The 12,500-nt window shown below is 48.5% G+C and overlaps 1 protein-coding gene across 1 annotated transcript in view; it reads left to right on the forward strand.

Moving 5' to 3' along the window:
• The window catches only part of rtn4rl1b (reticulon 4 receptor-like 1b), a 152,725-nt gene that overhangs the window by 61,582 nt on the left and 78,643 nt on the right, over nt 1-12,500 (forward strand).

The following is a 12,500-nucleotide window of genomic DNA, read 5'->3' on the forward strand; positions in this document are numbered from 1 at the left end:
AGTGAGCCGGCGGAGTGAGTGAAAGCCACGCGCTGATCAAACACAAAGGCCCTGCTGAAGGGATCGATCAGGACGACACACACTGGGACGCGCACCAACACACACACATACAGGTATGGGCACGCACACACACAAACACACGCAGAAGCACTCATACATACATACGCACTCACACACATTAACACAGACACGTACACACACGCATGCATATGCACGCATGCACACACACACACACACACACACACGTGTGTGAGTGTGTGGGTGCGAGTGTGTGTTTGTCGGTGTGTGTGTGTTGTCCATTTGTGTAGGTATGTATTTGTGTGTTCTTGTGACATGTGTATGTGTATGGGTGTGTGTGTGGGTGTGTGTTTGCGTGTGTGTGTGTGTGTATGCATGTGCGTATTGTTGTGTGTCTGAGTGTGTGTGTGTCTGTCAGCAGCAGAGTGGGTGTGGGTGTGCGTGTGTGTTGTGCGTGTGTGTAGGTATGTGTGTGTGTGTGTGTGTGTGTTCTTGTGACGTGTGTGTGTGTGTGTGTGTGTGTGTGTGTGTATGCGTGTGTGTGGGTGTGTCGGTCTGTCAGCAGCAGTGCAGAGCAGATCTCTCCGTTCTACTCCCTGGCTCAGGGTATCTGACAGCTGGCCGTAAAACAACCTCAGTGTGGTTCTGTCAACGCCACCGCTGACGGATGGCTCTCTAAATAAAAATTAAAGTTCTTGAACCCACTGTTTTTCTATTGCTCTTCATTATTTATATAGAAAACTAAGTGGCAAGCCAAAACACTCCCTTCAGCTGCCCGCAGAGGATCCATAAATCTCATAAATCTAATCTGTCTACTTCTGTGGAGACGGATCACTCCATAACTATATATATATATGTGATTCTCTCTGTCTGGCTGGGCCACGGCTCGTGGCTGAGCGGTGTGTGTATCTGCAGTATATGTATTGTGACAAGCTGTCTTGATGGACCGACTGCGACGCCCGGGCACAAGTGGCAAAACAGATGATGCAGCAGAGTGGTTGGGTGCTGCAGACGGGGAAGGAGAGCAGAGATATACGAGGTGGCTCATGGGCGAGGAAGGGCCCGCTCTCCGACAGTGATCCATGACGTCTCACGCCGCTGTACGGGAGTTTGGTCTGGGGGTGAGGTTTGATGCTAGTGTCTGTCGACGTTTTTCAGGTGCACTGCTGCCGTCACATGATGCAGCAGGCCATGTCTCGCCCTGGACAGGTAAACAGGCCTCTTAGCTAGTAGGCTTTGTGGGAGGGATCAGGGGAACCTCGGTGTACCCCGTTTACGGCTGTCCCCTCGGAATCACGGGAGTCCGTACGAAGGGAAAGTTCCTCAAAACGATTTAGCAATTTCAAAATAAAAGTCTTTGTGGTGTTTGTGGTAGCGAGCACACGACCACCTGTAGTGATGGCGCCGGGCGCCATTACACATCACCGGGGTGAACGCTGATAGAGCCGGCTCACACGGCCAGCGGGCGGGCCGGGGGGGGGGCCGCGGGGGGGCCTGGGAGACCGCTCACACCGTGATAGATGAAGGCAGCACAACCCTTTCCTCATGGCTCAGGGCGGATGGCTCAAGCGGGTGCGTGCGAGGCCTGCCGTCTCTCAGGTACCGGAGGCTAAGCCACTATTTTTAAAGACTATATGTTACCGCTGCTGCACTCTGGGTGCAATTTACCAGAAAATAAGGGAACTGGATGCTAATGAAGATCCGGTGTAAACGGCGGCGCTATTCCGGGAACTAGCCGGTAGACACTAACAACGTGATTCTGCTTCGAGGTTCACCACGAGGTCCACAAACACAAGTGGTCCGAGAGATGGCTGCTATGTTCTACCAATATGGTAAGTGAATACATATATCAGAGCCTGCCCTTTCCAGTGTGGGACAAGCTGTGTCGTAAATAACACTCGTCCAGCCACTGCCGCTGCTGCCAGTCGTCCACAGAACTCAGCATAAAGGCCGGAGAACATGGTCGCTGTGTGAGTCACTTTACAGGAAGCTGGACTTGTCAGTCCGCTGCTGTCAAAATATTCTGCTTCTGGAGCAAAAAAAAATTTAAGCTTACATTGCGGCCTCTAACCTGGTCCAGATGGGCTTCCCACAAAAAAATGAAAGAAAGAAAAATGCTTTTTTTGGCTGTATTCTCAAATTTACCCAGTGGCTGGAATCCAGTTCTGCCATGCATGGGAACATCTGATGTCTCTTGTTAGTTTCACCTCTGGCTCGGGATGATTACAGAATCCACAAGCTTGACTCCGGCGGTATTGAAGAGAACTATGTAGGGTTTACGTTGACTTGAGTCTGCAACAGCGCTCGGCCCGTAATCATTTTAAGTGGAAAATGTGTGACTTTGTTGCTGAAGACCTTCTGGAACTGGAACTGGTTGCCCTCAGAGGGGATTCCGAATCAGAATTGCTTTAATTGCCTCTTATTGTATACAAGGGTCAAATGATTATGCTTTGTTGCTCAACAGCCACATAGCAGCAACAATACATTATAAAGTTAATAAATAGCTAAAAATTTAAATAAGTAGAAATAAGTAGCAAAAGTAATAATCAAGTGGTAGTGGTACACAACACCATTGGGTCTGCCGACAAAAGACCCATTCACCTCTGTAACCCTCTGTCAACATGACCAAGGATATCATTTGTTTTAATTGAGGATACTAAACATATGGCACTAATAGGCACCATTCTCTGAATGGAGTAAGGGAAGTTTTCAAGGTCCTTGCATGAATCCCAACCTTTGTTTGGTTACCATGCAACCGTGCTCAAGGCCTATCTCCCATTGAGAGCGAGGAATGAAAAAAGAATGTCCACTTATCCATGGAACCTCCATTTAACTCTGGGTAAATATCCAAATTGAATGGATGTAGCCCTGTCCTTCCCTAGTATGGCTGCCTGTACTGAAGCTCTGCAACCAGGAAACAGTCCATTAGATGAGGAGGAGAGGCTTCTGTTGTGCACTCAACCGCATCCATTCGTGTCAACCTAATGGTCCCATATGTATATATAACTATATATACGCATATAGATATATATATAACATAAATATATATTTAAAGAAATATTTTGTGTGTGTGTGGGTGATTGTGTGTGTGTGCAAAGGCGTGTGCGAGTGTGAGTGTGTGTATGTGTGCACGTACGCTTGTAAGTATATTTATGTGTCTGTATGTCTTTTTAGTTTGTGCGCTTGTGTGCACATTTGTGCGTGTATGCGTGCATTTGCATGCGTGTGCGTGTGTGTGTGCGTAATGGACGAGGGGCTGAGTAGCAACCGCCACTTCCTCTCCATAAAGGCCGTTCCCTCCAGAGACGGGCCAGGAGAGGCCATGGTCCACTTCCACTGTTCCTGCTGAACGGAAAGGTTAATGCTGTGTTTCCACAGGAACAGCGGGAGAACACATAATGAAAAGTATATATATATATTTATAGATATAAATAAATGTCATTTTCATATTGTGATAATGGACAGGAGGGGAAGCCGTGAGGAATGGCAGGCAAACATAAAAACGGAAGATGAGAATAAGGGTACACACACACACACGCACACACACACACACACACACACACACACAGGGGGAAGACGTCCATAAAGGTCACTGCGGTGGCCAATCGCCGTCCCTCCCTGTTTGCGTCTCAGCGGTTGCGGCGGCGGTTGCGGTGGCGGCGGCGGCGGAGGCGGCGGGGTAGCCCCTGATCACTGGAACGGACCAACGGGGGCCGTGGTGAGATGGCCATGGAGTCGGGGTCATCATCGAGGAAATACAGCGATTATATGAGCCTGGATGGGGGGGGGGGGGGGGGGGGGCTCAAATAAGGACTGTGATTAGAGAGAACCAGTAGGAGTCAAGCAGACATGGACATAGGAAAGGAGAGAAGCAGTAGGAGTCAAGCAGACAGAAATAGGAAAGGAGTGAAGCAGTAGGAGTCCGACAGACAGAAATAGGAAAGAAGAAAGCAGTAGGGGTCAAGGAGACAGACCAATAGGAAAGGAGAGAAGCAGTAGGAGTCAAGGAGACAGACCAATAGGAAAGGAGAGAAGCAGTAGGAGTCAAGGAGACAGACCAATTGGGAAGGAGAGAAGCAGTAGGAGTCAAGCAGACAGAAATAGGGAAGGAGTGAAGCAGTAGGAGTCCGACAGACAGAAATAGGAAAGAAGAAAGCAGTAGGGGTCAAGGAGACAGACCAATAGGAAAGGAGAGAAGCAGTAGGAGTCAAGGAGACAGACCAATAGGAAAGGAGAGAAGCAGTAGGAGTCAAGGAGACAGACCAATTGGGAAGGAGAGAAGCAGTAGGAGTCAAGGAGACAGACCAATAGGAAAGGAGAGAAGCAGTAGGAGTCAAGCAGAAATAAATAGGAAAGGAGAATCAGGGATGTGGAGCACGAGTGGCTTTTGTGGAAAGTCAGAATTTCCAGAAAGTGAAATGGATCTCACTTCCCCCTCTTTTCAATTACCTTTTAGGGAACGGTGGTGGTGTTTTTTTGGGGGGTATCCCAGAATGCCGCGGTAGATGTGAGCAGCCAATGGCGGCAGGGTAAACAGAGCCCTGGTTTGAACGGGCAGCTCTCGGGAGGGAGTCCGTGTGAAAGCATGAATGTTCTGCGGGCCGCCGGTGGCGAGGAGGAGATTGGACTTTCTCCAGGGGTAAACATTCGTCCTCAAACACCGAAGTAAAGGGGAAATGGCGATTTGATCTCTGCCAACGTTTCACTCAGGCATTAACACAAAAACGCTCCTCTCTTTTACTCCATTTTTGACACGAAAGTTTGAGCAATTCTGGGCGTTAAAAACGGTGTCCTCACGTTTAGAATCAAATAAAACCCGTTCGCTCCGACAACCGACACCTGAGGAGAGAAGACGACTGAGTATGGGGTCGGTTTGAGAGGAATGGAGCTCTGGACCACTGCTGCATCTAAATGTAAATAAGCCTATATCCCCTCTCATATCATCTCCATCTAGTTATGCACGCACTCAAGGTCGCATGGCATCTGAGCCAGAACTCAGCGACCGATCCCAAAGGATTGTGACGGGTGTTTTCCGATTCAGGTTTTTCCCCGTGCCTGTGATTCCGCTCGCTGTAACCTTCCCCTCCCTCTGAAGACCTATTCAAGGGAAGGACAACAAGAAGCAGAAGGAACAATTCCCTTCACACGTTCCAGGCACGCCACGCTGAACGAGCCGTTGCAGTTCCCTTTCAACGCGGCAACAAGCATACAAAGGCCGAAGGTTTCGGTGCCAGGTCAATTCTGATTTTCTCTGTTTAGTCCTACCCACTTCTGCCCGTTCACTTGATGTGTGAATGGCGCTCCTTGTTTTTGTACTTTCTTTGTCTCTTCCGTTCGTTCGTGTCCAGAGCAAAGAAAGTTCCCGTCATGCGGTTTCTATGGCGATAAGAACGTAAAAGTTCTAAACGGTCGCTGTGCGAACACAAACGTCCCAATATAAATAGGCTGAAGGCCCCTTGTGCCAACAGTAGACCTGGCTGCCAGCGTGAGCGCATCTGAACCAGGCACACCCCCGTGGTGCTCGCTCGGTGTCCCTCAGGGAACCAGAAGCAAACCACAGGATGAAAATACATTCACAACACGACGCTCAAACCGTGGTCAACACAGAGTCTTGTTGTGTGAGAGGAGAAAGTGATGAATCGGCCATCAACGCTGAACACTGAAGCCAACTCTGGTGTAGGGACGGGCTGGGTATGGAAACGTTTTCACCTCGGCCCCAGTTCCCTCCACCGTCGTCCTCAGTGGATCACTATGGACCACTGGGTGTTACCCATGGAGCGCAGCAACCTGCAGCATTGACAGACTAAATAATGATCAGATACTTCATTTACATTCAGGACTCTCTAGTCCAAAGCGACTTACAATCAGTACATTTGTCAGAAGCAAGAGAAACGCCAATATATCACTGTCGGTACAGTAAGGATGTTCATAGAACCAAGTGCCAAGCACTAACAATTGCTAGGCTAACCCCTTCCCTGTATACAAAAATGCTAGCTAGGATAAGATGCTACACAATGCTAACTAAAAAATGTTAGTGCAATGACGTACATCATACAATTAGTCCGTACATTACGTGCCAGGACATACGACGATACAATAAATACTGATGCATACTGATGCAGTCTGTGACACCAAATCTACCTCCAACTAGCCCCAGCCCCTCCCGGAGCAGGAGTGTGTCTAGAGCCACCCCACGGATCAGACCGCTAACACCGCTGTGTGCTCTGCCTGTGTTGCTAAAGTCGCTCGGCTCCCCCCAGCAAACAACTCCTTAGGTTATATCACTCGCTCGTAGCCAGGGCTCTGACGCTCTGTGTACCCGCCGCACTCCGACACCGCCGTGGACCGAGTTACACCGCCGTCGACGGTCTGGGGCTGTTCTGAAACTTAAGTAGCTGCAGTCCCCCCCCGCCCCCGTCCCCCCCCACCAACCACCGCATCCCCGAATGGCAGCGCTGTGCCGCTTGTCAGTTTTCCTCGCCTCTCATGAAAGCGTCTTCTATCTAGTATTCTAATTACCCAGCATGCAGCAGGGATCCTCGGTGCAGCTTATACTCTCTGTGTGTGTACGCCACTGTGTCTCACTCGCCTTGTTACCCCCCCCCGTCCCGTCCCCTCCGCTCTGCTCCGCTCGGTGACTCAGAGGCAGTTGGCGTAGAGAGCGTCCATCTTTATCTCCTCCCCATCAAACACCACTGCCCCCTCTACCCCCCTTTCACCACCGCCACACACCCACCGCCCCCTCCCTGGCCCCCCCTCTCCTTTGTAGCCGGTTGCCAAACAGTATGTCTGTTTCAGCCTGCCTGATAGCTGAGCCACTTCGCTTGACACACACATACACACTCACACACACACAATAACATACACACACTCACGCACACACACACACACACGCACGCACGCACACACACACACACACACAGCTATGGGCTCTGAGGCTGCTGTGGTCTGGATCCTCTACTCTGATCTCTCCTATACAATGGAGAGCAGACAGACATGTGCTCGCTCTTTCTGTTCTTACTGTTCATTCTTTTAGCTTAGGCTGCTGGATAGAGAAGGGGCAGAGGGAGAGAAGGGGCAGAGGGAGTGGGAGAGAGAGAGAAAGAGAGAGAGAGAGAGAGAGAGAGGGGAGAGAAGGAGAGAGAGAGGGGGGGGGGAGAGGGAGAGCGAGAGAGAAGGAGAAAGAGGGAGAAGGTGTGAGGGAGAGAGAAAGAGAAAGAGGGAAAAATAGAGTGTATTTAATTTCTTTAGAACGACTTCACGTTCATTAATCAAAGTCAGGCAGCCTTGCAATACTGTTTGGCTTTTGTGTAACACACTAAATGAAATTACACCTTCATTGCTAACCCCTTTTCTTTCCAGTTTTTTTGTACCAAAGGATCAGCCAGTGAGCGATGATGTGGGCAGATGCCGTGCAGAATTATTCCTGTTTTCCCCTGTTTTTGTGTTTTGTTTTGATTCTTTTTTTTCCAACCAGTTGTCCTAGAATTTACTTTGCCAAATAAACCCAGAGCGATGGCGGCCAGAACAGCACGCCCGGGAAGGCGGGGATTAATGATGCAAGACGCCCTGGCCGCCGCGCCTGGACCCACCGCGGGTTCGATCCCCGGCACCACTCACACAACAACGTCCGTGAACGCCATTTGGCAAACGGTCCGAAACATTTCATACCTCGCCTGCGATGGTAACAAAACGCGCGCTTTCACTCTTCCCTTACATTGAATGAATTCCCTTCGTTCAACCTTTTGGTTTTATCGGGAGATCGCGCTTTGTCTATTCAACCCCTGGGGATGTTTGCATGTAGGCCTCTGCCTCGTCGCTGGCGCTCCGCCCCAGCTGGAGCCCGTACTTAAAGGGGTGATTTCATGCTTTTTCGACTTTTCTCTAAAAATCGACAGCTTGATTGCGCTCAAACTTTACTGCCGTAACAGTGTCAGACTGCAGTGGGTGGTGCTCAAGTGCAGAGGTCCCCCCTCCCTTCTTCCCTTTCCCGTAATGTTTTAAACTTTCCGGGGATCAGGATTTGCCGACAAACGCGCAAAACGTTCGACCAATCGCTACATAGTGGGCGTGCTGACCGGATCACAGCAGACGTTTTTGAAAGAGGCTGGAATTGGTTTTGCAGAAATGAACAGTGTGGAAATAATAAGGGTTATTTTTAACACACAGGCATGCAACCGCATTCCAGTAGTACCCAAAAATTCAATTATTAACCCTAAAAAAGCATGGTTATAGTTAATATAATTTGTGTTTGAAATTGTAAATAATTATACTTGAAGAAAATACTTTTGTTTTGAGAATTCTTTAACGAGCGAGGGCGCTCATTTCGTTCATTAAGTTTTCCGCCTCCTCGTCCCTTCCGCCTCCACCCCTCCCCGTCCGATTGGTGAGAGGAGAGGAGTCGTGCGTCTCCATGACGTGACGTGGCGTCTGAGCGTCCGAGCGGGAGAAGTAATAACGGCGCCGAGACCAGATTAGGAGCACAGACGGCTGTTGACGTTGGACGAGAAGTAAACTCATTTTGTTGTTTCTGCTTTCTCATTCCCCCCCGCCGCGGTCGTCGTGGCGGCGGCGTTGGTGTTTGTTGGTGGTCATTTCCTGTCGCAATGCAATATTTTATCTTCCAATTATTATACTCCTCTCCGACCGCTGCTGCTTCTGTTTGTATTTCACCGCCGCTGGCGTCAGCAGGGACAACAGACGACAGACCTAAGACAGAAGCAGCTGGCCTCAACATCAGGGCTGTATCCCGATGACAGAGGACCCAGAGCACGTCCAGGGCTATCTGCTAACAGTGCAAATTAAATTAACTTTCTCAACTCAGGGAACCGGCTAAGAACGGCACGGCGGCGGCTATGAGCTATAAGTGCCTCCCTCATTAGAGCACATGTGCTGAGTCTCGGTGAACCTGAGCGTCGCCTTCCATTACGCAGGAGCGCTCACCCTATATGTCCTGCTTCATTGCAGTTCACCGGGCGACGGTGTAGGGAGCGCTTTCTGCTCCGAGCTTATAGGCTGTGAATGAATAACCTTCATTAAGGGCGCCCCAGTCCTCTGAACCCGTTCGATGTCCAATCCCCCCCCTCACTATCCCCGCTATAGTGCTGTGACTGTTAGGAAATTTAATTACGGCGGTGGAAGACTTTGAATCAGATGGATTATCCACGCTGGCTGTGTGTGGCTTTGTTTCACACTGTGTGTGTGGTGTGTGTGGCTTTGTTTCAATAATGTGTGGTGTGTGTGTGTGTGTGTGTATGTGTGTGTGTGTGTGTGTGTGTGTGGCTTTGTTTCAATATGTGGGTGGTGTGTGTGAGTGTGGTCTGTGTGTGTGTGTGTGGCTTTGTTTCACTGTGTATGTGTGTGTGTGTGTGTGTGTGGTTGTGTTTCACTGTGTGTGCATGATCTGTGTGTGTGTGTGTGTGTCTGTGTCTCTATGTATGTGCGTGTGTGTGTGTTTCTGTGTGTTTGTGTAACGTTGTGAGTGTGTGCGTTTGAGCGTTAGCTAAAAAAAAAATAGCTAAAGAGAAACGATTACAAAAACGGTATCGGATTTTTCAAGGATGAAATGACCCATCATTCTATTCCAATAAACACAACCAACAAACAGCCTCCCCCTTTTGTACCGTTCAAAAGGTAGCTTCAGGACATCGGGTCCGATACACAAGCCCTCTTTTTCCGCACTAAGTTTGTTGCCAAAACTTCTGTAGTTCCGGCTGGTTTGTGGTTCCATCACCACGTCCTCCACCTCCCCCCCCCCCTGCCGCTGGTGTGTGAGTCTTCTGCCCGTTCAGCGCCCCTCCCTGTGCCCGGAGGAGGAGGAGGAGCCCTGGTCCTTGTTCTCAGTGTTTCATCCCTTGGATTTGGGGAGCTTTTCCCTGCCCTCCTGAGGGCTTAGGGTGGCGGTAGGGGGGCGTGGTATAATGTGGGCCTGTGAGTCCGTTAGAGACCAGGATTGTCTAATGGATATACAAGCACAATGGACTGGAGTTGAATTGTTTAAACGGGTGGCGGACAGGAAGTGAGTGAGTTTGTTCTCCGGTACCTGTACCGGACAGATTGTGGGTATGATCCTCTGTCCTTGAGCAAGACGCATGACGCCTCGGTGAGCGAGCTGTCACCCTGGGAGGAGGATAGCGCCCTTGGTGGGTGAGTATGTCTGCGTGCATGGGTGACTGTCAGACATAACATAAAGCATTCTGAGTGCTGGTGCTGACTATAGAAGGGCTTCATTGATGCGCTCTATTCACCTTCCCTTCATCAAGATAAGAAGAAGTGAAGTGGCTAGGCTTCGAGTCCAACAGTATATCTCCTGCCCTCCAGTGGTCAGAACGCTGTGAAGGCCACTTTACGCCTGATTAATTGTTACCTGTGTCTGGGCTTAGTTTTATAACATTTAAGTGAGGCTTTCAACAGGATACTCCAGGTGTTCCTGTTGAAAGCTACACTTAAATGTTATAAAACGAACGAAAGGCCTAGAACTCATGCAACATAAACACTTAAGCGGGGAAATGATATCTGTAATTCTAGGTCATCGGTTTCATCACCGCTACTCAACCATGGTTTGAACGCACACACACACACGCAGACACAAAAACACACACAACCATATCTTTTTCAAAAGACTTGCTTGAAAAATGGGTTGGCTTTTGAAACCCTATGCCTGAATTTCTTTTATATGTTTGAACACACACACAAACAATCACACACGCAAACACACACACAAACACACTCACACACACCCACACACACCGAGATCGAAAAAGTTTATTTTTTAATAATGCAGGCGTTGTCAGAAGTGTTGAAACAGGTGTCAAAGGGAAATGGGTCATCGATGTTTGCAGGTTCAAACATGTCCGTGATTTATCTCACTTTCAAGAATGCTGTTCTCAATCACGGTCTGACAGGGCCTTCATAGCAGCCTCTCCATAATGGATGAGGCCACTTCAGATCTACGGAAGCATCTCCCCTCTGAAACCGCGCGGTGTTGAGAAACATTGTCCTATTATTGTCAATAAAGATGCCAGCTTTGAATACGGCGGCATGTGTTTCTTCCCCCGAATCCTAATCTTTTTTAATGATGCCCAGTGTCTTCTATCAAGTCTCTTCTCACCATGTGTGTCATGAACACAAGGTGTTTTTGTTGCCGCCTAACAGGAGTTCAGGTGAACATAATTAATCGTCCCTCTTCGCAAATCCGGTTTTGAGCGGTATAAATTTAGACTTTGAGTCATTGGCAGGCTTAGCTTACACACTAGTGGTACGAATCAAGGGAAGACATTTTTGAAAAGCCCAGAGCGAGACACTTTCAAATCCCACAGTGACAAATCTGCCTATGAAGACAAGCCTGAGTTTCAGGCATTTAATCCATTTGTTCCCAGAATATTCCGGAGAGACGATACTCCAGGCCTGTCCTCTAAAGTCGCGCCGAACTCGACAGAGTTGGCATTGGCGTGCACATTCTTCCTCCTCCTATAGGCTCGTCCTCATCTCAATCCAATTCAAAATGGCGGCTCAATTTTAGATTTGAGTGCTGATATGATACCAGTCGATTAATTATCCGATAACCTCTCGTCTAATTTAACCTGTGACATAGCATTCACTCAGTTCATTAGATAAGATTATTCCAGAAAACTGATATAGATTTACAGACATTATCAATTACAAAAGTTCTGCATAACAGAGGAAGTAATTACAAACCCATGACAGGTTTCTGAAGCTATTATCCATAACCCCGGAAAACGTTTTACATAACCTTTTGAGAGGAACAGTTGATATATTTGGCTATTTTAAAATTAATTCAATATAGATTATTTTGTTCAAGGTTGTTTCGAACCTCCTTCTCTATTCTTCAACGACATTTTATGAATTATAGCCGCAAATATCTAACGTATAAATATATAAAATAAAATGAATATAAATAATTGAAACACATGAGTCTATAGAGATTTATTCCCCTTACCTGGAGTGGATGCCATCGCCTATATCTGATCTTGGAGCAGCTTAAATGCTCTATCCTCTCAAGCTGTGGGAGCCTTGGGCTCTGCTAGAACCTTATCAATACAAATTAAATGAGTGTGTGCGTGCCGGTACGTGTGTGTGCATGTGTCTGCATGTGTGCGTGCATGTGCGCCATGGGGAAAGCATCGCAGCGCTGATAAATTGCATGTCTCTGATAATCACCAGGGTAGCACTATTTCTCAGCACAAGGTTCAAAAGGCCTGTATTCTACCACCAGGTGTGAGTGTGATCAGCCATTACAAACCCAAAAATAATGGTGTCAACCCAGATGTACCCTGGATGGATCGGTCTACCAGCCTACCATGTAGTATACTGGGAGTGTGTGTGTGTGCGTGCGTGCGTACGTGCGTGCGTAGGGTGGAAGACGGTACCAACTAGCCTTACTCATCCATCACACATCGAGGTGGACGAGCCCACTTGTGATGTCACCGAGTCACAGGGCAGAGCAGATCTTGGAACAGCCC

The sequence above is a fragment of the Gadus morhua genome, chromosome 16 (genome assembly GCF_902167405.1).
Source record: "Gadus morhua chromosome 16, gadMor3.0, whole genome shotgun sequence".
In the NCBI taxonomy this organism is placed as follows: domain Eukaryota; kingdom Metazoa; phylum Chordata; class Actinopteri; order Gadiformes; family Gadidae; genus Gadus; species Gadus morhua.